The sequence below is a fragment of the Lissotriton vulgaris genome, chromosome 4_1 (assembly GCF_964263255.1).
Source record: "Lissotriton vulgaris chromosome 4_1, aLisVul1.2, whole genome shotgun sequence".
Classification (NCBI taxonomy): domain Eukaryota; kingdom Metazoa; phylum Chordata; class Amphibia; order Caudata; family Salamandridae; genus Lissotriton; species Lissotriton vulgaris.
In genome coordinates, this window is record NC_141691.1 from 312,189,698 (window position 1) to 312,216,448 (window position 26,751).

Below are 26,751 nucleotides of genomic sequence, written 5' to 3' on the forward strand. Positions count from 1 at the left end.
TCAGACTGATTTGCATATAGCCATGTCTGAACTAGGGTGGCAGAGTGGGCTAAAGAACGGTGATGGATTAAACCCAGATCTATTGACTGGCTGTGAGTGTTTGATTCAGATGCTCTGTCCATCACCACCCCCTTTTGTACCGCTTTTGGCCGCCATAAGTGTGGCAGGGTATACTCAGACGTGAGTCCCTTGCTAACTTTGCCACTGGATTCAAGCAAGTCGGGCTGAAGACGGCTGGAATGCCAGAAACCGGTCCTCAAAAGCTTGTTTCCGGTCCAGGGAAGACATGGCTTGGCAGTTCGGGCTGGACTGTTCCCATGAGGCACAGGGTCAGACTGATTTGCATATAGCAATGTCTGAACTAGGGTGGCAGAGTGGGCTAAAGAACGGTGATGGATTAAACCCAGATCTTTTGACTGGCTGTGAGTGTTTGATTCAGATGCTCTGTCCATCACCACCCCCTTTTGTACCGCTTTTGGCCACCATAAGTGAGGCAGGGTATACTCAGACGTGAGTCCCTTGCTCACTTTGCCACTGGATTCAAGCAAGTCGGGCTGAAGATGGATGGAATGCCAGAAACGGGTCCTCTGAAGCTTGTTTCCAGTCCAGGGAAGACATGGCTTGGCAGTTCGGGCTGGACTGTTCCCATGAAGCACAGGGTCAGACTGATTTGCATATAGCCATGTCTGAACTGGGGTGGCAGAGTGGGCTAAAGAACGGTGATGGATTAAACCCAGATCTTTTGACTGGCTGTGATTGTTTGATTGATTCAGATGCTCCGTCCATCACCACCCCCTTTTTTACCGCTTTTGGCCGCCATAAGTGTGGCAGGGTAGACTTAGACGTGAGTCCCTTGCTCACTTTGCCACTGGATTCAAGCAAGTCGGGTTGAAGACGGCTGGAATGCCAGAAACCGGTCCTCGGAAGCTTGTTTCCGGTCCAGGGAAGACATGGCTTGGCAGTTTGGGCTGGACTGTTCCCATGAGGCACCGTGTCAGACTGATTTGCATATAGCCATGTCTGAATCGGGTGGCAGAGTGGGCTAAAGAACGGTGATGGATTAAACCCAGATCTTTTGACTGGCTGTGATTGTTTGATTGATTCAGATGCTCCGTCCATCACCACCCCTTTTGTACCGCTTTTGGCCGCTATAAGTGTGGCAGGGTATACTCAGACGTGAGTCCCTTGCTAACTTTGCCACTGGATTCAAGCAAGTCAGGCTGAAGACGGCTGGAATGCCAGAAACCGGTCCTCGGAAGCTTGTTTCCGGTCTAGGGAAGACATAGCTTGGCAGTTCTGGCTGGACTGTTCCCATGAGGCACAGGGTCAGACTGATTTGCATATAGCCATGTCTGAACTGGGGTGGCAGAGTGGGCTAAAGAACGGTGATGGATTAAACCCAGAACTTTTGACTGGCTGTGAGTGTTTGATTGATTCAGATGCTTTGTCCATCACCACCCCCTTTTGTACCGCTTTTGGCCGCCATAAGTGTGGCAGGGTATACTCAGACGTGAGTCCCTTGTTCACTTTGCCCCTGGATTCAAGCAAGTCGGGCTGAAGACGGCTGGAATGCCAGAAACCGGTCCTTGGAAGCTTGTTTCCGGTCCAGGGAAGACATGGCTTGGCAGTTCGGGCTGGACTGTTCCCATGAGGCACAGGGTCAGACTGATTTGCATATAGCCATGTCTGAACTGGGGTGGCAGAGTGGGCTAAAGAACGGTGATGGATTAAACCCAGATCTTTTGACTGGCTGTGAGTGTTTGATTGATTCAGATGCTCCGTCCATCACCACCCCCTTTTGTACTGCTTTTGGCCGCCATAAGTGTGGCAGGGTATTCTCAGACGTGAGTCCCTTGCTCACTTTGCCACTGGATTCAAGCAAGTCGGGCTGAAGACGGCTGGAATGCCAAAAAACCGGTCCTCAGAAGCTTGTTTCCGGTCCAGGGAAGACATGGCTTGGCAGTTGGGGCTGGACTGTTCCCATGAGGCACAGTGTCAGACTGATTTGCATATAGCCATGTCTGAACTGGGGTGGCAGAGTGGGCTAAAGAACGGTGATGGATTAAACCCAGATCTTTTGACTGGCTGTGAGTGTTTGAATGATTCAGATGCTCCGGCCATCACCACCCCCTTTTGTACCGCTTTTGGTCGCCATAAGTGTGGCAGGGTATACTCAGACGTGATTCCCTTGCTCACTTTGCCACTGGATTCAAGCAAGTCGGGCTGAAGACGGCTGGAATGCCAGAAACCGGTCCTCGGAAGCTTGTTTCCGGTCCAGGGAAGACATGGCTTGGCAGTTCGGGCTGGTCTGTTCCCATGAGGCACAAGGCAGACTGATTTGCATATAGCCATGTCTGAACTGGGGTGGCAGAGTGGGCTAAAGAACGGTGATGGATTAAACCCAGATCTTTTGACTGGCTGTGAGTGTTTGATTGATTCAGATGCTCTGTCCATCACCACCCCCTTTTGTACTGCTTTTTGCCGCCATAAGTGTGGCAGGGTATACTCAGACGTGAGTCCCTTGCTCACTTTGCCACTGGATTCAAGCAAGTCGGGCCGAAGTCGGCTGACATGCCAGAAATCGGTCTTCGGAAGCTTGTTTCCGGTCCAGGGAAGACATGGCTTGGCAGTTCGGGCTGGACTGTTCCCATGAGGCACAGGGTCAGACTGATTTGCATATAGCCATGTCTGAACTGGGGTGGCAGAGTGGGCTAAAGAACGGTGATGGATTAAACCCAGATCTTTTGACTCGCTGTGAGTGTTTGATTGATTCAGATGCTCCGTCCATCACCACCCCTTTTGTACCGCTTTTGGCCGCCATAAGTGTGGCAGGGTATACTCAGACGTGAGTCCCTTGCTCACTTTGCCACTGGATTCAAGCAAGTCGGGCTGAAGACGTTTGGAATGCCAGAAACCGGTCTTCGGAAGCTTGTTTCCGGTCCAGGGAAGACATGGCTTGGCAGTTCGGGCTGGACAGTTCCCATGAAGCACAGGGTCAGACTGATTTGCATATAGCAATGTCTGAACTGGGGTGGCAGAGTGGGCTAAAGAACGGTGATGGATTAAACCCAGATCTTTTGACTGGCTGTGAGTGTTGGATTGATTCAGATGCTCCGTCCATCACCACCCCCTTTTGTACCGCTTTTGGCCGCCATAAGTGTGGCAGGGTATACTCAGACGTGAGTCCCTTGCTCTCTTTGCCACTGGATTCAAGCAAGTCGGGCTGAAGACGGCTGGAATGCCAACAAACCGGTCCTCGGAAGCTTGTTTCCGGTCAAGGGAAGACTTGGCTTGGCAGTTGGGGCTGGACTGTTCCCATGAGGCACAGGGTCAGACTGATTTGCATATAGCCATGTCTGAACTGGGGTGGCAGAGTGGGCTAAAGAACGGTGATGGATTAAACCCAGATCTTTTGACTGGCTGTGAGTGTTTGATTGATTCAGATGCTCCGTCCATCACCACCCCCTTTTGTACCGCTTTTGGCCGCCATAAGTGTGGCAGGGTATACTCAGACGTGAGTCCCTTGCTCACTTTGCCAGTGGGTTCAAGCAAGTCGGGCTGAAGACGGCTGGAATGCCAGAAACCTGTCCTCGGAAGCTTGTTGCCGGTCCAGTGAAGACATGGCTTGGCAGTTCGGGCTGGACTGTTCCCATGAGGCACAGGGTCAGACTGATTTGCATATAGCCATGTCTGAACTGGGGTGGCAGAGTGGGCTAAAGAACGGTGATGGATTAAACCCAGATCTTTTGACTGGCTGTGAGTGTTTGATTGATTCAGATGCTCCGTCCATCACCACCCCCTTTTGTACCGCTTTTGGCCGCCATAAGTGTGGCAGGGTATATTCAGATGTGAGTCCCTTGCTCATTTTGCCACTGGATTCAAGCAACTCGGGCTTAAGACGGCTGGAATGCCCGAAACCGGTCCTCGGAAGCTTGTTTCCGGTCTAGGGAAGACATGGCTTGGCAGTTCGGGCTGGACTGTTCCCATGAGGCACAGGGTCAGACTGATTTGCATATAGCCATGTCTGAACTGGGGTGGCAGAGTGGGCTAAAGAACAGTGATGGATTAAACCCAGATCTTTTAAATGGCTGTGAGTGTTTGATTGATTCAGATGCTCCGTCCATCACCACCCCCTTATGTACCACTTTTGGCCGCCATAAGTGTGGCAGAATATACTCAGACGTGAGTCCCTTGCTCACTTTGCCACTGGATTCAAGCAAGTCGGGCTTAAGACGGCTGGAATGCCAGAAACCGGTCCTCGGAAGCTTGTTTCCGGTCTAGAGAAGACATGGCTTGCCAGTTCGGGCTGGACTGTTCACATGAGGCACAGGGTCAGACTGATTTGCATATAGCCATGTCTGAACTGGGGTGGCAGAGTGGGCTAAAGAATGGTGATGGATTAAACCCAGATCTTTTGACTGGCTGTGAGTGTTTGATTGATTCAGATGCTCCGTCCATTACCACCCCCTTTTGTACTGCTTTTGGCCGCCATAAGTGTGGCAGGGTATACTCAGACGTGAGTCCCTTGCTCACTTTGCTACTGGATTCAAGCAAGTTGGGCTGAAGACGGCTGGCATGCCAGAAATCGGTCTTCGGAAGCTTGTTTCCGGTCCAGGGAAGACATGGCTAGGCAGTTCGGGCTGGACTGTTCCCATGAGGCACAGGGTCAGACTGATTTGCATATAGCCATGTCTGAACTGGGGTGGCAGAGTGGGCTAAAGAACTGTGATGGATTAAACCCAGATATTTTGACTGGCTGTGAGTGTTTGATTGATACAGATGCTTCATCCATCACCACCCCCTTTTGTACCGCTTTTGGCTGCCATAAGTGTGGCAGGGTATACTCAGACGTGAGTCCCTTGCTCACTTTGCCACTGGATTCAAGCAAGTCGGGCTGAAGATGGTTGGAATGCCAGAAACCGGTCCTCGGAAGCTTGTTTCCGGTCCAGGGAAGACATGGCTTGGCAGTTCGAGCTGGACTGTTCCCATGAGGCACAGGGTCAGACTGATTTGCATATAGCCATGTCTGAACTGGGGTGGCAGAGTGGGCTAAAGAACGGTGATGGATTAAACCCAGATCTTTTGACTGGCTGTGAGTGTCTGATTCAGATGCTCTGTCCATCACCACCCCCTTTTGTACCGCTTTTGGCCACCATATGTGTGGCAGGGTATACTCAGACGTGAGTCCCTTGCTCACTTTGCCACTGGATTCAAGCAAGTCGGGCTGAAGACGGCTGGAATGCCAGAAACCGGTCCAGGGAAGACATGGCTTGGCATTTTGGGCTGGACTGTTCCCATGAGGCACAGGGTCAGACTGATTTGCATATAGCCATGTCTGAACTGGGGTGGCAGAGTGGGCTAAAGAACGGTGATGGATTAAACCCAGATCTTTTGACTGGCTGTGAGTGTTTGATTGATTCAGATGCTCCGTCCATCACCACCCCCTTTTGTACCGCTTTTGGCCGCCATAAGTGTGGCAGGGTATATTCAGATGTGAGTCCCTTGCTCATTTTGCCACTGGATTCAAGCAACTCGGGCTTAAGACGGCTGGAATGCCAGAAACCGGTCCTCGGAAGCTTGTTTCCGGTCTAGGGAAGACATGGCTTGGCAGTTCGGGCTGGACTGTTCCCATGAGGCACAGGGTCAGACTGATTTGCATATAGCCATGTCTGAACTGGGGTGGCAGAGTGGGCTAAAGAACAGTGATGGATTAAACCCAGATCTTTTAAATGGCTGTGAGTGTTTGATTGATTCAGATGCTCCGTCCATCACCACCCCCTTATGTACCACTTTTGGCCGCCATAAGTGTGGCAGAATATACTCAGACGTGAGTCCCTTGCTCACTTTGCCACTGGATTCAAGCAAGTCGGGCTTAAGACGGCTGGAATGCCAGAAACCGGTCCTCGGAAGCTTGTTTCCGGTCTAGAGAAGACATGGCTTGCCAGTTCGGGCTGGACTGTTCACATGAGGCACAGGGTCAGACTGATTTGCATATAGCCATGTCTGAACTGGGGTGGCAGAGTGGGCTAAAGAATGGTGATGGATTAAACCCAGATCTTTTGACTGGCTGTGAGTGTTTGATTGATTCAGATGCTCCGTCCATTACCACCCCCTTTTGTACTGCTTTTGGCCGCCATAAGTGTGGCAGGGTATACTCAGACGTGAGTCCCTTGCTCACTTTGCTACTGGATTCAAGCAAGTTGGGCTGAAGACGGCTGGCATGCCAGAAATCGGTCTTCGGAAGCTTGTTTCCGGTCCAGGGAAGACATGGCTAGGCAGTTCGGGCTGGACTGTTCCCATGAGGCACAGGGTCAGACTGATTTGCATATAGCCATGTCTGAACTGGGGTGGCAGAGTGGGCTAAAGAACTGTGATGGATTAAACCCAGATATTTTGACTGGCTGTGAGTGTTTGATTGATACAGATGCTTCATCCATCACCACCCCCTTTTGTACCGCTTTTGGCCGCCATAAGTGTGGCAGGGTATACTCAGACGTGAGTCCCTTGCTCACTTTGCCACTGGATTCAAGCAAGTCGGGCTGAAGATGGTTGGAATGCCAGAAACCGGTCCTCGGAAGCTTGTTTCCGGTCCAGGGAAGACATGGCTTGGCAGTTCGAGCTGGACTGTTCCCATGAGGCACAGGGTCAGACTGATTTGCATATAGCCATGTCTGAACTGGGGTGGCAGAGTGGGCTAAAGAACGGTGATGGATTAAACCCAGATCTTTTGACTGGCTGTGAGTGTCTGATTGATTCAGATGCTCTGTCCATCACCACCCCCTTTTGTACCGCTTTTGGCCGCCATAAGTGTGGCAGGGTATATTCAGATGTGAGTCCCTTGCTCATTTTGCCACTGGATTCAAGCAACTCGGGCTTAAGACGGCTGGAATGCCAGAAACCGGTCCTCGGAAGCTTGTTTCCGGTCTAGGGAAGACATGGCTTGGCAGTTCGGGCTGGACTGTTCCCATGAGGCACAGGGTCAGACTGATTTGCATATAGCCATGTCTGAACTGGGGTGGCAGAGTGGGCTAAAGAACAGTGATGGATTAAACCCAGATCTTTTAAATGGCTGTGAGTGTTTGATTGATTCAGATGCTCCGTCCATCACCACCCCCTTATGTACCACTTTTGGCCGCCATAAGTGTGGCAGAATATACTCAGACGTGAGTCCCTTGCTCACTTTGCCACTGGATTCAAGCAAGTCGGGCTTAAGACGGCTGGAATGCCAGAAACCGGTCCTCGGAAGCTTGTTTCCGGTCTAGAGAAGACATGGCTTGCCAGTTCGGGCTGGACTGTTCACATGAGGCACAGGGTCAGACTGATTTGCATATAGCCATGTCTGAACTGGGGTGGCAGAGTGGGCTAAAGAATGGTGATGGATTAAACCCAGATCTTTTGACTGGCTGTGAGTGTTTGATTGATTCAGATGCTCCGTCCATTACCACCCCCTTTTGTACTGCTTTTGGCCGCCATAAGTGTGGCAGGGTATACTCAGACGTGAGTCCCTTGCTCACTTTGCTACTGGATTCAAGCAAGTTGGGCTGAAGACGGCTGGCATGCCAGAAATCGGTCTTCGGAAGCTTGTTTCCGGTCCAGGGAAGACATGGCTAGGCAGTTCGGGCTGGACTGTTCCCATGAGGCACAGGGTCAGACTGATTTGCATATAGCCATGTCTGAACTGGGGTGGCAGAGTGGGCTAAAGAACTGTGATGGATTAAACCCAGATATTTTGACTGGCTGTGAGTGTTTGATTGATACAGATGCTTCATCCATCACCACCCCCTTTTGTACCGCTTTTGGCCGCCATAAGTGTGGCAGGGTATACTCAGACGTGAGTCCCTTGCTCACTTTGCCACTGGATTCAAGCAAGTCGGGCTGAAGATGGTTGGAATGCCAGAAACCGGTCCTCGGAAGCTTGTTTCCGGTCCAGGGAAGACATGGCTTGGCAGTTCGAGCTGGACTGTTCCCATGAGGCACAGGGTCAGACTGATTTGCATATAGCCATGTCTGAACTGGGGTGGCAGAGTGGGCTAAAGAACGGTGATGGATTAAACCCAGATCTTTTGACTGGCTGTGAGTGTCTGATTCAGATGCTCTGTCCATCACCACCCCCTTTTGTACCGCTTTTGGCCACCATATGTGTGGCAGGGTATACTCAGACGTGAGTCCCTTGCTCACTTTGCCACTGGATTCAAGCAAGTCGGGCTGAAGACGGCTGGAATGCCAGAAACCGGTCCAGGGAAGACATGGCTTGGCATTTTGGGCTGGACTGTTCCCATGAGGCACAGGGTCAGACTGATTTGCATATAGCCATGTCTGAACTGGAGTGGCAGAGTGGGCTAAAGAACGGTGATGGATTAAACCCAGATCTTTTGACGAATCCATTCCATTCTTGGATTTGAAATTGGAGGTGGAAGAAGTAAAAATCGTGACCAATCTATTCACAAAACTGACTGATAGTAATACTTTACTTAAATACGATTCACACCATCCCAGGAATCTAAGAGATAACCTGCCGTTCGGTCAGTTTTTAAGAATACGCAGGAACTGCACCAGAAGAAAGGATTTTTTTAAAGAGAGTGATTTATTGATCAGCAAACTTAGGGAGAGAGGATACCCAAAAGGACTCCTACATCGGTCGAGAAAACGTGCGTGGTACAGACCAAGGGAGACTCTGTTAGAAATCCAACAAAGGAATGAAAAAATTGAACGAATGATATGCGTTACAACTTTCAACACAAAAAGTAACGAAATAAACAACATCATAAGAGAATACTGGGATCTGGTTGGCCCAGAAATTGGGATCAGAGAAGTACCAATGTTTGCATTCAAACCCGCTAGAAACATCAAAGACCATGTGGTATCTGCGTTTCTGGAAACTCAGACACAGACGGATATCCGGACACAACTGGGCCTACAACCCATTACGGGACATCAAAGGTGTGGGGCATGTAAGGCATGTAAATATGCGATCACAGGAACCCAAATCATTCATAAAGGAAAGACCTACACCCTTAAGCAATTCACGAACTGTAACAGTCGAAATGTTGTGTTTGCAGTTAGATGCCCATGCCAACTTATATATATATATATATATATAGGCCAAACCACACAAAGGGTAAAAAGCCGTATCCTTCAACATCAGAGTAGGATCAAGTGCAAAGTGACGGGAGCACCACTAGTGGAACACTATTCAACAGTGGGTCATACACCTGAGCAGATCGAATGGACAGTTCTAGTAAAAATTACTCTACACCCGAGGGGTGGAGATGTGTGTAATCAATTAAACTACAAGGAGTGTAGATGCATACATACAATGGAAGCTACGACTCAGGGGTTAAGGGAACAGGAGGAGACGTATGTACAAATGAGCCGTTTATAGACATATGGACCTGTAGCATAGGAGGTATGTCTTTAACGAGCAGGAGGAGATGTATGTACAAATGAGCCGTGCATAGACATATGTACCTGAAGCATAGGATGCATGCCTGTAATGAGATAGGTACATCTTTATTTTGCGGGATGACAAAAAGTGCTCCGTATATATACATCTCTGCTATAATTAGGATATATATAAAATGTGACAAAATGTGTTGTTCTGGAGATAGCGGTTTAAATACATACTATAAGGATCAAGTGTTTACACCTGTTAATGTCTCAGTGCAGATCATGTGTAGATTGAAGTAGGTGTAGATTGAATGATACTAAAATTTATAAGTACGGCACAATATGAAATTGTATACTGTCTTCATGCAAAAAGAGGTTTGGATTTGCTACTGAAAATGTGACTTATAGAAATGTAATATACGTAATACAAATAAGAGATTTGTCATGTCATACACTATGAGCACATTGAAATAAGTTGATTCAAATATAACAATTGCAGCAGTTAGACCTAAACTAAATATTTTAAATCGCATATTTGTATAAACTTGGAGCCACGACAATGTATAAAATTGTCAATTATGAACTGTTTTGAGTAGGCCAAGAAGAGCGATCTGAAGTATTCGAATGTGTTCATTTACTGATGTTTACAAGTGTTTCAAATGCCAAGCCCGTAGAAAAGTCCTACGAAAATGAGAAGGATAATCTAGTAGTATGAAATGATATAAGCTGGCTAAGATAAGTGATCCAAAATTATTTCGTTGTCTTTACCCATGGACGTTTATTGGGGTTTTGAGTGCTAATTCCGTAAAAAGGTTCCACGAAAATCGATAAGACCACTAGAGGGTGTCAGTGGTTTAACCAGTATGCACAATAGAATGTAGAGAAGGTGATACGTACACGCATCAGTAACGTGATATACGGAGGGTAATAGGTAGAGTGTGGATCATCCACGAGCATTTGAAGAGTAAAGGACGACCGACTGTTAACACAAGTAAGTGGAATAGAGTTCATGGGTGGAAGGGTGACACAACTTAAGGGGGGTTCAGAAATAACGTACGGCGAGGGGATAGAATGTAATAGCAATGCATTTTAAATGTTTGGGCCACATATCGCTATGCGCCGTGAAGACCAGACCAGGTTTCATAAAGCGAGCGGGGAGGCAACGTTAACGCTAGAACAACCAAGCCGCAAACTCAGAAATGATGGGGCAACACAAAATTAAAACAAGCAGGCTGAACGCTGAGCAAAACACTACAACAAACTTGCGAGTGTTTACTAAATCATGACAATGAAACGCTCTAGTCTGAGTAATACGTCTAAAGGTGACAGTAGCGAGGGGTTGTAACAGGGTGTAGATACATAGATAGTGGTGAAGCATGGGTGCCGGCTTTAAAGTGTAAAACGCCGAGTAGTCCAAGAGAGCATATTCACGGACCGGCTCAGTTAACATCCAAATAACCACGTGGACATTTTCACTTGGTACACAAATGTTAGCCTGTTTAAAATCTGAACAGTTACCTAGTTGGAAGAGAGTTTATCCCCCTGGGGTCAATTAAAATGTGATTAGAAAGTATATTAGAAGTGGCTGACAATTGAAATATTATGCCTCATTTAGTCCACAGATAAATTGGAGAATATTCGCCTTGCTCTGCCTCCTGTACAAATAAATCACTACAGAGGTATGTATTGACACAAAGTAAAGTAGATTTTCATTTGATTAACCAAGAGGTTGGCTAAATATTGAATGGATGATTACCATATTCTAAAATTGTAGGTAAGAAGAGCAGCTATGCTTTCTGAGTCGGCTGACCGACAGTTGATTATAAAAATTGACCAGGACTCCGAGTGGAGCAGGTTCGCAAGAGGTGAGCTAATTAACACTCCCCCAAACCATTAAGACGCTAGTCCACTGACCTTTTTCCTGATATTTATTCATTGTATATCCAACAGGCTGTCCTATATATATATATATATATACAGTCCTGATGAAGACCCGCCCTTGATGCGTTAAAACACCGCATCATTCCCAGGGTCGAAACGTCGACGCATCTCCTTCATTATTTGAACCAACTATTCAATATCTCTTAGGAACTAAACATTGAACCAGTACACCTAATAGATCATTGTATATATAGTTGCCTTCATCAATGAGAACATGGAATAACAAATTCAATTGTTGTTTGTATTATGTATCAATTATTCGCATAAAAGTTGTATGCTAGATTATATTTTAAGTATGTTTTAGGGATAGCTATTGTTGTATTATATGTTTCAATTTAAAACATGAAAGTATTTGAGTAAAATTTGCTTTCGTTTTAGCCTTTGGTCAGTGTGTTTTTGATTAATGTGTGAGCCATAAATTGTGCTACCTTTGTATCATATTTATGGGCAAAGTAAACAAATAATATCAGTGAAATACCAAAGTAATAGGTATTATGTACCGACAGAACCATTATTATTAATTCTATTACCCGCCCAGGTTCTGAGGGTTACAGGGTTACCCCATTACATTTAATGGTCTACTAGCGCAAGTGCATACTTGCGAGGGTCTGATATATCATTCAATTGTTGGTTAAGAAATATCCCATTGAGTATGTCAGAGAAAGAAACGTTATCATATGCAGAGGAATATATTAAAAGGTTGATTGCGGAACAAGCAGAATTCGACTTCCTGGGCTCAGGAGTCACGCCAATAGACACTACATTGAATGACAAACTGATAAAACTTGAGAGGCTTGAAAAGAAATTGATAATATCACGTCTGCATGGCCACATTTTAACAAAGTACTTGCAGGAGAACATTAAACCCAAGGGTCTGCAGGTTCGAAATGAATCAGAAATTTTTATAGAGATACCTAAATTCTGCGAAGGGTTCAGCTTTGTGGCTAACAATTGCAGTAGACACTGGATAGTGTTAGGTGTCGAAACTGCCTTGGATTATGTTAAGAAACTAACCCAAGAAGTAGCAGAGCTAAAGAAGAAAATTGCAGAAGACAAGTCCCTAAAGAACGCAAAAGAGGCTTTGGAGAAAACTGAAAAAGCCACAGCAGAATTCAATACCATCACCCTACATAAAAAGTTGGATAAGCTTTCCAAAGACATTAAAGCGTATGATAAGAAAAACACGTATTCGTATGTGAGCGACGACTATTACATTCAGGGCTTACAGGGATACTACACGCATCAGAACAAACAATCGAATAGAAAGTATACCACCTTTTCCAACTCTTCATTTGGGAGTGGACAGGACAGTGATTCGGAGGGAGCTAGCACTAGCTCGGACACAAGAGGAAATCAACAACCCCCTCCACAGCAACCACCGCGAGGATACTTCTCTAGGAGCACAACCCAGAGTCCAACAATACCAGGACCCATTCGGACAACAGCAGAATTTTTTAGGGGACCCTTCATGGAACAGCCGAGATCCGACGTGGAACCGTCCCCAGAGATGGAACAGGGGAACTGGCAACCGCCAGAACAACACCAGGGTCCGATTTCAACATCAGTTCCACAAAATCACGGGGAGATAAACACGAGATGTCACACTTACCGATCGTGAATATAAATATTCATGATGACCTGGGGGAAATGAGTTCCCCTCAATTCCAAGGAACATCAAACATGGAGAATATACAAAACGTTTTGAGTGGAGACCAACTAGAGAACGATCAGAGTATCCACCCTGGGAGAGAAGAAAATCTAGTGGTAGAGGAAGTCCACCATAATCAAGTATCCCAACTTGAGGTAAGTGAATTAAAGATGAACTTAATACACAACAAAGACCCAATACTAAATATATCGGACCATACGTTAAGCAAAGCAGAACAAGACATTCTAGCCAAGGGTTTATCCTTTGTACCGACTGCACCCCCTAATTCCTTTAATATCAAGTTGGAACTCCAGCAATTTTTTAGAAAAATAAGATTAAAATATTTTTTTAATAAGAAAGAGGAATACACAAGAAAGAATGTGGCGACTTCCTTCCGACCACAATCTACTTTTAATCCAGGTGGTTATCTGATGAATGAGTGAATTTTGGCATAAGAAAAAGTAGTAATGGCTGAAGTCATGGCTAATTTGCAACATACCAAGTACATTAAACACAACATAACGAAAGAGGAGAGAGAAGCCCTTACTTCATTAAAGAACAACAAAAACATAGTTATAAAGAACGCAGATAAAGGTGGGGCAGTTGTAATCCAGAATAAGAAGGACTATATTGCCAAAATCATGCAACAACTGAACTGTCAAGATAGCTACACCCGCAAAGGCAGGGATCCCACAAAAGAAATATCGAAACTCATCAGTGATCTAACCAAAAGAGGAGTGGAGGAAGGATATCTTTGTGATGCGGAATACAAATTTTTAAACAATGAAAATCCGAGAATAACAACTTTATACACGATTCCGAAGGTGCATAAGAATATACAACAACCTCCTGGACGGCCCATAGTTTTGGGCTGAGGATCCATTTTAGAACCAGTAAACCAATTCTTGGATCACTTCCTGCAGCCTTTTGTCCTGGAAACACCGGCTTACATAAGAGATACAATGCATGCAATAAACGTTTTGGAAAATCAACCATTCGACAAATCCAACCAAATACTGGTTACCCTGGATGTATGTTCTTTATACACCAGTATCCCTCAGGACGAGGCCATTGAGGTGATTAAAGGAGTGTTAGATGGACGTCCATCGCCAACTTGGATCCCCAATGAATTTCTGATTGAGCTATTAAGAATAGCGATGACAAAGAACTATTTCATGTTTCAAAACTGTTTTTATTTTCAATGCAAAGGAGTGGCCATGGGTGCAAGCTATGCACCGAGCCTGGCGAATCTGTACATGGCAAATTTCGAATACAAACATCTATATTCTGAACACAATGTATTTAAGGGAAATGTAACAATGTGGCACAGATATATAGATGATGTCATAATGATTTGGACCGGGACAATGGAAGAATTAACGTGTTTCTTTGAATGGCTTAATACAAGATCAGGGGATATAAAGTTCACCATGAATAACAGCAACGAATCCATTCCATTCTTGGATTTGAAATTGGAGGTGGAAGAAGAAAAAATCGTGACCAATCTACTCACAAAACTGACCGATAGGAATACTTTACTTAAATACGATTCACACCATCCCAGGAATCTAAGAGATAACCTGCCGTTCCGTCAGTTTTTAAGAATACGCAGGAACTGCACCAGAAGAAAGGATTTTTTTAAAGAGAGTGATTTATTGATCAGCAAACTTAGGGAGAGAGGATACCCAAAAGGACTCCTACATCGGTTGAGAAAACGTGCGTGGTACAGACCAAGGGAGACTCTGTTAGAAATCCAACAAAGGAGTGAAAAAATTGAACACTGATATGCGTTACAACTTTCAACACAAAATATAACGAAATAAACAACATCATAAGAAAATACTGGGATCTGGTTGGCCCAGAAATTGGGATCCGAGAAGTACCAATGTTTGCATTCAAACGCGCTAGAAACATCAAAGACCATGTGGTATCTGCGTTTCTGGAAACCCCGACACTGACGGATATCCGGACACTACTGGGCCTACAACCCATTACGGGACATCAAAAGTGCGGGGCATGTAAGGCCTGTAAATATGTGATCACAGGAACCCAAATCATTCATAAAGGAAAGACCTACACCCTTAAGCAATTCACGAACTGTAACAGTCGAAATGTTGTGTATGCAGTTAGATGCCCATGCCAACTTATATATATAGGCCAAACCACACAAAGGGTAAAAAGCTGTATCCTTCAACATCAGAGTAGGATCAAGTGCAAAGTGACGGGAGCACCACTAGTGGAACACTATTCAACAGTGGGTCATACACCTGAGCAGATAGAATGGACAGTTCTAGAAAAAATTACTCTACACCCGAGGGGTGGAGATGTGTGTAATCAATTAAACTACAAGGAGTGTAGATGGATACATAGGATGGAAGCTACGACTCAGGGGTTTAATGAACAGGAGGAGACGTATGTACAAATGAGCCGTTTATAGACATATGGACCTGTAGCATAGGAGGTATGTCTTTAACGAGCAGGAGGAGATGTATGTACAAATGAGCCGTGTATAGACATATGTACCTGTAGCATAGGATGCATGCCTGTAATGAGATAGGTACATCTTTATTTTGCGGGATGACAAAAAGTGCTCCGTATATATACAACTCTGCTATAATTAGGATGTATATAAAATGTGACAAAATGTGTTGTTCTGGAGATAGCGGTTTAAATACATAATATGAGGATCAAGTGTTTACACCTGTTAATGTCTCAGTGCAGATCATGTGTAGATTGAAGTAGGTGTAGATTGAATGATACTAAAATTTAAGTACGGCACAATATGAAATTGTATACTCTATCGTGCAAAAAGAGGTTTGGATCTGCTAATGAAATGTGACTTATAGAAATGTAATATACGTAATACAAATAAGAGATTTTACATGTCATACACTATGAGCACATTGAAATATGTAGATTCAAATACAACAATTGCAGCAGTTAGACCTAAACTAAATATTTTAAATCGCATATTTTGTATAAACTTGGAGCCACGACAATGTATACAATTGTCAATTATGAACTATTTTGAGTAGGCCAAGAAGAGCGATCCGAAGTATTCGAATGTGTTCATTTACTGATGTTTACAAGTGTTTCAAATGCCAAGCCCGTAGAAATGTCCTACGAAAAGGAGAAGGATAATCTCGTAGTATGAAATGATATATGCTGGCTAAGATAAGTGACCCAAAATTATTCCGTTGTCTTTACCCATGGACGTTTATTGGGGTTTTGAGTGCTAATTCCGTAAAAGGTTCCACGAAAATCGATAAGACCACTAGAGGGCATCAGTGGTTTAACTAGCATGCACAGTAGAATGTAGATAAGGTGATACGTACACGCGTCAGTAACGGGATATACGGAGGGTAATAGGTAGAGTGTGGATAATCCACGAGCATTTGAAGAGTAAATGGACGACCGACTGTTAACACGAGTAAGTGGAACGGAGTTCATTGGTGGAAGGGTGACACAACTTAAGGGGTGTTCAGAAATAACGTACGGCGAGGGGATAGAATGTAATTGTAGCAGGGTTTCCGGTCTCCCACAGAACTGTGCACAGAGATCTAGAACCTGGGTGAGTTAGGATGACCCAAAACTCACCTTTGTTTCAGAAATCCACTTACCAAGCTAGCTACAGTGTCTCATCGGTAGTAATAACTTACCAATGACTTAGACAATCCAGAACATGAACAGGTATCGTGGAACATATGAACACTCTTTCGTTATATAATCATTACAAACCGAAACTGGGAGGCAAAGAACACACGTGCAAGTTTGAAATGTTTATTTTTCAATGCAGCATTCTCAAACGCAGTATCTTGTATAATATCAACATACATATTATAAAAATCAGAGTTAGCAGCATAGTCACTAATCCATAATAAGCAAAAGGTGATAGCATGTTATGATGCAAAAATCTATAGAATTCTGTATCACCTATATTTCGCGCACCCTATTCAGTATATTATATTATATCTAAGAAGGTCTCATCTGGGTTCTAGCAGGGCGGGCCCATACCTCTAATTCTCAGTAGGAGTAGATCACATCAATAGCTACCAGCTCTCTGCATGCGAAGCATCAAGTGTGTCGTTTCCTTCCCTGTAACTCTATCTTAAACCCACGTAGAGCCCAATGTTGGCAGCAACATTATTTGTGTTATGTCTAACGTGGTGCGAGGATCAGGCCTTCAGCAACCTTGTGTTAGGTTATTCTTAGAGTGTGCAGTTCTCGGTGTGCAGACAGTTGTACCAAGTGTACCAAGCACGACTGATACCAGAGCAATAACATATTATTCTCAAATAAATCACATCTTTCGTCTAGGTTGAAAGCTATAATAACAATTAGGTATCGTGTGCAAACTGAAGCAGAAAGAAAATATGGCGTTTAAACATTTAATAAGCTCATGCTAACTTAACATAATATATAGAAACGTAGTAACCATATGACACCCCCCCAATGATCCGAGGACGGTTAAAAAAGAAAAAATATAAGCCAATACTCTGAGAGGCAAAACATGAAAGCAGAGTTCAATGATATTGAGCCAAGCTAAATGTATGTAAATGTATATAAGATTTTAATAACAAAAATATGTATGAATGCCTATAGTGGCCACACAAAAATATAAAAAGTCGAACTTAAGGCCTACTCCCAGTTCATAGGCCCAGAACATATGAAAGTCGAATGTTTGTATTAAAAAAGGCACCATTCAGAATTACTAAAAAGTCACGTGCCATAATAATGAGAGTCTTCAAAGTCACTCATGAGTTAAATGAATATGCAAAATAGGTAGCTACAGCTTCCAACATGAAATCACTGTCATCATCCGAAAACAGCTCAGCCATCCAATTAAGCAATGGGAAAGAACATACGTGCTCCTCCAACACCGATTCCTCTAGCAACATCAGAGGACAACTCAGTGGGTTCTCGAGTACGCTATGTGCCAGAAAGTCATGCGCCGCTGCGAATATGTCCCACTGACCCATTAGTCCATGCATCGCTGCCACAGCCATAACCCTTTCGCCAGAACAAACCAACTCGTGAGCAACTACGGGCTCATCAGCTGATCAAAATTGACGTCAGGAGAAGTCGGTAAGCAAAGACACAAATCACAGCTCAGGCAATGAAACACAGGCTGGACACATGTGAAATAGGAAAACCTGAACGATAATCCAAAAGCCGTGCTTAAAGTCGCAAGCGGCAAGGAGCCATAGTAATCAAGCATCCGGTTGCGAAACTGCATCAGTAGGGGCTGAGCGTTTCCTTGCGCAGGATGGGCATCCATGTTTTAGAAAGCAAAATATCACCAGAACGCCTGCAGCCAAAGCCAGCAAAACAGGAAATCCGCCAAACAGGCTTGCGAATATAGAATGAAAGAACGCAGGGATAATACCAAATACTTTTTCAAATGTAGTCACGAGACCACTGCTAACCAATTTAAAAAAAATGTGCTAGGCCGGTTGTGGAAGAGGCATTAAAGATTTGATGAACCAGCTCGGAGAAATGAAACGGCAAATCAGTATTTAAGAGTGCCTGCACCTCTGTGCGTGTGTTAGCTATGTGAAGGACATAAGTTTCGCGGGCAGAGCTCAGGGCCACTTGCTTCTGAGACAATAGGGCTCTAAGACGGCTCAAACCATTGAACTCCGTTCTCAAGGATGGTATTCGTGGCCAAATTGAAACATCTGAATTCACATGCGTGGGTGGATATAACACATTCTTGCAACAAACCACCCGTTCTGATACAGTAACCACATATGCGATACCGACCATTAACCCACAACACATTTCGTTATTTAAAAGTAAATAACTACCGTTGGATAATAAAGTGAACGTGGGAACTATTGCAGGAACCGGTGTCCCCTTCAAAACACAGGCCAAATTAGGCTTGTCCTGATTACAAGAACCATGTAACTGGATGTGTCTGCATATTAGTGAGCGGTCAGGCGACTGTGTACATTCTTCACCATTCAGATTCACTTCATTCCCCTCCTTTAGGCATCTGTAAGTGTATGGTAAAGACCATGTCTCATGGAGGAAAGCACTGCCTAATGGTTCATATCGCCCTATAGCTATATATTTCATACAATTTGTAAATTTATACAGAGCAAAAGGTAAGGTAATAATACCATGGATAAGCCATGTAGCAGCAGTCACCTAAGCCACAGAAAAGGGCAAGGATTCTAATTTTTCAATGTGTAACATAGAAAATGATGCATCTCTCATTGAAAGCATGCACTGTTTTTCAGTCAAATTAAATGGGGCAAATAGTGATGAGACGTTCATATAACTCCAAGGCACTCGACCAGACTTCAGAGTCTGCAGTGTCCAAGCAAACTGCATTACAGAACGCAATTGATTTTGACCATGATATAACACGGACACTTCATCATGTACAATGTCAACAACAGAAGACACAATATTGTTCAACGTGTAAATTCGGGAAGAAAGCGTGTTAATACTGTTATCGACAACTGCAAGTACTTTTTCTAAATTTGCTTGATCAATAGCTCTCAGGCGCTTAGCAGCCTCAATTTGAGAAACTTTCCAAATTTCATTGTAAATCGCATAAAGCCACCGTTTAGATCTACCTTTAGCTGGGCCTTTTATAAAATCGTTCAAAACCACATGTTCAGTTAACTGAGACAGATGTAGTTTAACTGCAGCTAACGTGGAATGTTGTAACCAATTCTGACACAGTTTCCCTACAGAGTAAGTTGTGACAGTATAATCAGTTTCAAAATGGGGATCAGGTCTGACTTGTGTGAACCCTTCAGCCAAACCCAGAAAACGACGTTGGCAAGAATCAGAACTCTTTCGCCACAACAGCCACCCTTTTGGATCCAAGCTGGATACATTAAAGGACGAATTGGATATTAGAGATTGTATCTCATGAATAGACAATTCGGAAAAATTACCCCAACCTGAATATTCTTCTAATTCGGGGATAGTTGGTGTATTTAACTTTTTAGAAGTAGCCAATCCAAAGCATGTTGTTTGGGAAATAGTAGAATTTAAAAACAACATGTGATTCGGGATGAGACATGCGCGGTGCAAAGCCACAGAGCCTTGTACCTGCCAATCTTTGGTACCCCAAACCGATTTAAGGTCAATTATTCCCTTCCAGAACTCGTAGCCATCTACAGCCAACTTGTCTAGAAAGGACTTCGAATACAGCAACTTTGTATCGGTAAGTCTAACTTTGGACAAGGATGTTTCTGTCATTTTGAAGTAAAATGACTCAGGATTTGATTGATTAAAATCTGTAAAATAACTGTTGTTTTTCAGAAATGTACTGGAGCTTCCTATGAAAGGAGCTGGGCAGTGCTCCCACTGCGTGTAATTCACAGCAACCCTCCTGGAGTTCGTCTTATGGAGAAAATGATTACCATAATGTTGGAAGCAAAACAAATCACCATAATTAATAGAATCTAAATATAAGTCTTCAGCATCAAAAGCCGCATAGTATTTTAAATCAGAGAATAATGCTTCTACGGCCTGAATATCCCAATCATCAGAACGTATATTTTGTTTAATCACTTCTCCCATGTTTACTCTAAGCACATTTGGAACATTAATCACTTCAGTGGGCCCATGTATCTTAAACCTAACCGCATCCCACACAATCCCATCAAGGACAGGCCAAGCAGTAATGTTAACTGTATTCAAGTTTCGTTTCAGTCTGTGCGCTGAATGTGAAGAGGAAAGGGGGGGCCAATGTTCCATTAAGGTACCGAATTCCTGTTCTTTCTTTAACGTAGTGACCATCGATCAGGCGGAAAAAATAAAACACAAAACCAATTGACATAAAAAGGTAAAATGAAAATAAGATTAACCAAATGTATGTCCAAGGGGGAATTAAAAAATGTTTTTTAAACAACGTGGCATATTTTGCAATAGTTGAGGGTTTCTTTGAAAGTTCCGAAACAGAGTCAAAAGAGAATCTGGACTGGTCAGCCAAACGAGTTTGTAAATCAGGCATCGATAAATCAGCAGGATAGGTGTAGTTTAGCTCATCAATGTTAGTATCAGGAATAGTATTTAATAAAGGACTGGATATGGCAGGCATCTCGAGGGACACCTCCTGTTCTGCACCAGATGTAATAGCCAGCACAGAGTGCCTCACCATGGAAGGACAGGATACAGCCAGTGTCATGCTATGAAGAATCGGCCACCCTGTGTGTCTTGACATTGTCAATAGAAATAAATCTGTTTTCCTTACTGTAGGAAGGTACCTCCTGACTATGGTTGCCCCCAACTTTTTGCCCTGTGTTTTAGCTGGTTTTTGACATAGTCGACCTGGGACCCTGCCAATCAGGACCCCAGGCCTACTGCTCTCTCTGTAAAATGGATTCCATGTACCTTAGGTACATTTCCAATTGGTACTGGGCCACCTTATCAGACCCTGTAACTCAGGGCCTAGGTGTACCCAGGGCCTACCAGGGGCTGAAGCATGTATTATGCCACCCCTGGATGGCCATCTAAATCTGACACAACTGGCTGCACGACAGCTGGGGCAAGGTGGTGTAATCACCCTTTGCTATAGATATAGTATACCTATAACTAACCCTAAAAATGGACACACAGATTCCTATCAGTCACTCCTATGGCAGGCCTTGACAATCCTGAAGGCAGAGTGCTTGGAATCGTGTGAAATGGTGCTCTGGCATGATCTGAGCCCGTTTGCAGCTTGCGGAACCAAGTCCTAATAGCTGTTCCATGATATCGCATACCATATACTCTTAAGTGCATTATAATCCTCGCGGTTAAATGCTATCTTTGGTATTGCTTTATCAAAACATGTCGAGTAAGGTGTCATACGAATTGGAATACTAACCCCTCGCCAATTCTGGCGACAGGGTTAGCATTCCACCCTTCTAGAGGGACACGACATGTATGTAACTGTGAACCCCGGTTAAATTAAACGAAGCCTCAGCTCCACAAAGTGGATGCTGCCACCACAGACACGAGTCTGACCTCCTGCTGCTGGGTCTGCTGTAAGTCCTTCCTCCGGAATCCGACTGCCCAGCTCGACGAGAACCGGCTTCCCTGGCACCTCTGACCTCTACTCATCTCTACAGCAAAGCTGAGAATCGTGAGTCCGAAGAGACCTCGAGGGACCGGCCATCTTCAAGACTGCACAACATCTTTCCAGCACAACCGCCGAGGGATCCTCTGGTGAGTGCTTTGGGGTCCGAGAAGCCCCGACCCTGAGCAGCTCCAGCACCGAAGTTCAGCCTCCCAGCATCTCCACGATCTGCGTAGGGCCCTTCTGCTTTTTGCTGCTCACCGCGTTGTTTGGCTACTAGCCCGCTGGCTTGTGGCCTTCTTAACGACGCCCGACGACATCACTGCTGCTGGTCTGGTTGCTCCAGACTGGCCCTTGCTCCCTTCCAAAAGAGGAGCACCCCGGACACTCTGGTCCACTCAAGGCGCCATTTTAGGTCCACCGCGTGGGCTTGAATTAGCCAAGGCTTTGTTGCCCAATCCTGGGTCCAGCGACGCCAACAGCTTCATCCATCGTGGGACAGCTCGCTCCTCCATCCTGGTCGCCGACAACGCCTCCTGGTCCGTGAGATCTGCAGAGCACAGCGTCACCCACTCACCTAGTCGAGGTGACTACCATCCGGTGCCCTCCTGGTGCCACCTGACTACTGGCTAGTAGTCACGAACTTGGTCCCCTCTGCTTTCAGGTATCGTCCATCTTCAAGATCCAGGCTTGGATCACTCCGAACTCTCTTCACTGGTCGCCTGCCAGCATCTTTCTTGCAGGCTCCTGGTCCGTCTACGAGGATTCCCGACGTCTTTTGAGACCTATGCAGCTGCAGCCCCTGGGCTAGGTAACTTCGGCATTTCGGTGCCCCAGCATAGCCTCACTATCCAAGGGTCAGAATCCACTTTCGTTTTCCTCCTACCAGGTCGGGTTCGCCCGAGAACACTAACTCTGTGAAAACTAGCTACCATAGACTTTGTCCCGCATCACGAGTGAGAGTGCACACTCTGCACCCGAGTCCCCTGGGCCTCCTAGACGTAATCTAAAGATTCTATAGTCAAGTCCTAGCGATTCCAAAGCCTATTAGTACTGTACTTACCTGCTAGTAATTTCGCATTCCACTTTCAGAGTATATGGTTTTCCGTGCCCCTCGGGCATTTGTATATACTGTGCTAACTTAAGTATTTTCGTAAGAGTTTTGCTTTGTGCTTAGTACCCTGTCCTCATAAAGAGTACAGGGCTGTTGTGATTTTAATAAATACACTGTTTATTTTCATAACACTTGTGTGGTGTCGTATCACTTGGTGTTCAAGGGGTATATGTGTGGTATAACAGCTGGCTTAACACGCCCTCTCGAGTCTTTAGCCTTAGACTGCTCGTATCCACGCTACTAGGATAGCTGGTCTATAAGGTTGACCTACAACCAATCATCAATAAGGGTTGTTGGACAGATACATAGTGTTCACTAGAATAGTGACCACTGCATATCAGGCCACCTTCTCACACTTACGACCAGAAAGTGGTGGTAAAATGACTGTTCTTGTGCCCTTCACTCCAAGAACTCGAACCGGTGCACGATATGAGGGACCAAACTCTTTCTTGTTATCGATCTTCTCTCGAACCAGTTTTCCAACTTGGGGTAGCCAGCCAACTACCGGGATCTGCAGCGCCTCATCCGATGTGGAGGGCAAATGTTCCTTTGCAAGACTGTCTCTGGTCTTTTGTAGATTCTGTAAAACATTGCAATGTTCATCTACGTCAAAGGCCGTGGCCTGGGCCTTGCAGTCTAGCCCATCGAGGTCAGGGACATACATCTTGATACCAAAGAGCATTTCGTACGGGGTCGGCCCACCCAGAGACCTTCTAGGGAGATTATTAAGCGCACGCTGCACGCCCATGAGGTGGGCTAACCAGTTTCTGCCAGTGCCTATAACTCGAGCTGCCAAAGATTGCTTTAAGTCGCGGTTCATTCGTTCAACTACACTATTGCCCTCGGGCCTGTAGGGACTCGAAAACTTGACTTGGACCCACATCGAAACCATAGCATCCTTATATGCCTTAGAGGCGAAAGCCGGACCCTGATCCGAATGGAAGGTACCACAGGCAAAAATTCCCACAAAGACTCGCAAATCCTTAATGACAGTACGTGAATCAGCGCTCCGATGTGGCCATACCCACACAAAGCGTGTGCATGAATCAACTGCTACTAAGATGTACTTGTATGCAGTATCAGAAGAAAATGGACCGCAGTGATCCAAATAAACGCATCCAAGCGGTTTATTCGAGATGTACAACTGTATCTGAGGCGGACGCGCAGCAGTTGAAGGCTTAATCTGCTGGCAAATGTCACATTGAAGAACATAATCACGCGTCTGTTTGTACAGTCCCCGCCACCAGAACCTTTGTTGTAGTTGAGTTACAGTGGCTGAGACGCCCGCATGCGCAGACGCCACACCTTCATGATCCGCTGTAATCAAAGTAGCCCTGCGATCCGAGTTGGGAACTAGACGTTCGCCAACATCAGGGATTTTCACATAAGGAACCTTATCGGGACTTAAGTTGTATGTGTATTTAGAAGGGAACCCCGCAGGATATTTACTTCCCTTCTCTGTTGCAGCAACAGCTGCCAAGATGTCATCATCTATTTTGCTTTTGGACCTCGTGACTGCTGCAACTAAGTATTTTGATACCGCTGACTTCGCTGCTTCATCAGCAAGCGAATTGCCAACAGCGTGGACCCCCACGCGCTGATGACCTAGAGTATGAATCACAAACACGAGTGGCAGCTTCTCTTTAAGTTCCGCCACTCGGACCCAGATCATTTTATGTTTTATTGTGCTACCTTTGGAGTCACGAAATTCATTCTGAATCCAAAAGAACAAGTTCTCATTGTAAGACTGGACACAGTAGTAAGAATCACTTACGATTAAAGTCGTCACACCAGGATCTGCGTACTCCAATGCAAGCATCAGAGCACGAAGCTCTGCCAATTGTGCGGTGCAGTCCCCAAGCATCTGCGTGTGCACTACACTGGACTTGAACTCATCGTTCACCATGGCACCGACCACAATGGCGCAAGCGGAAACGTAGGCAAGTTTAGAGCCATGCGCAACCTGCGCCGAACCATCAGTGTAAATGATGCAATGGAAATCCTCCAACGGCCGCATTGCTAATGGCGTAGGATGAACAAATTCATACTGTAAATACTCCTGCGACCGTAAAGTGGCGTCAAAAATAAACGTGACATCCTGGGACGTCAAGGACGCAGCCCATTGAATCCACCGAGGGTGCAAAGCTTTGGAATTAGGTACACTGGCTTTCGTAACCGCCTCTAAGGCAGGACACGGGGTAACAACCAACATGCGTTTTCCTTGTGACAGGGCACGTTCCTTAAGAATCGCCATCTGCACAGCCGTTAAAACTTTTTCCACAGTGGAAAAGCTCAGTTCAGCCGAAGTGTACAAGTGTGAATTGTAAGCAATAGGTATTGTATCTCCTTCATTAAAAGTCAGGTACGTGAAACCCACCGCCCCAGGGATCTTATCACCAGGTTGGTCTGGTTATCACGAGTCTGTAAGTATTCAGAAGCGAGCAAATCAGCCTGCAAAGACTGTAAAATGGCTGAATGCTCAGGCAGCCAGCATGATTTGGAAAAAGATGGTTGTATCAAAGCATACAAAGGCTTGATACGCTGGGCATATTCCGGAATGTAAATCCTCCCGAAATTCAAAAAGCCCAGTAGAGATTGTAATTTTTTCAGTGTTGTCGGAGAGCGCAACTGTGCGCACTTCTCCAGGAAGTGGGGTGCTAAACCCTTCCCTTCGTTGTTAAGCTCGTAACCTAGAAACAAAACTGTGTACTCTGCAATGTGCGACTTTGCAAAGTTAAACTTGTAACCTATGTCAGCAAAGTTACAAATTATGCTATTTACTCGACACAGATGCTCCCAAAGATCGTCGTCTGTGAGATAAATGTCATCCACATACGAACAAGCAACTGGGTCGATGCCCTCCAGAAGAGAGACAATGCGGGGGGAGAATACTCCAGGACTGTTCTTATAGCCCATTGGGAGACGCCGAAACATTTTTTGCACACCGCCGCATGTAAAACTGGTCCATTGGGAACTTAGACCGTCTAATCTATGGGCATAAAAACCATTGGAAATGTCAAGCGTGGTTTTGAACCGTTTATACTCAAGACTATTCACTAACGCAGAGCCATGAGTATTCTGTACTGCGCAGTTACGGCAATGCGAGTTCAAATGCCTATAATCCAAAACCAAACAATATGAGCCGTCCGGCTTGTTTACAGTAAAAAGGGGGTTATTCATCGGTGACACACATGTTTCAATTACACCTTGATATTCCAATTGTTCAAGGATAGCCGCGACTGAAGCTTTGGCTTCACGCCGTATGGGATATTGAGGTTGAGGCTGCGGCTGAGACCGTAAAGGAATCTCGTGGCTTGGTGACAATTTATCCCAGCCACACTGATTGCGGTACACAGCCGGCGCAAGCGCCAGAGCCCACTCTTCTGCAAAATGCAGCGCTTCCACTCTTGGTACAGTGTGCGCGAAACTGGGGAGGATCACCTCCTCCCCTCGCAGAGCTGCGAGAACAAAAGGTGGGGGCCAGTCAGCCTCCGAAAGCAAAATGTCATACGTAGACGAGAGATTTTCCCAAAATACCCCTTTTACAGTTCGCTGCATGTCACCTTCAATTAACAGGACAATTTCAAAAAGACGTTCAGGGGGAGCAACATGCGTATCAGCAGTTTGAATCACAACATA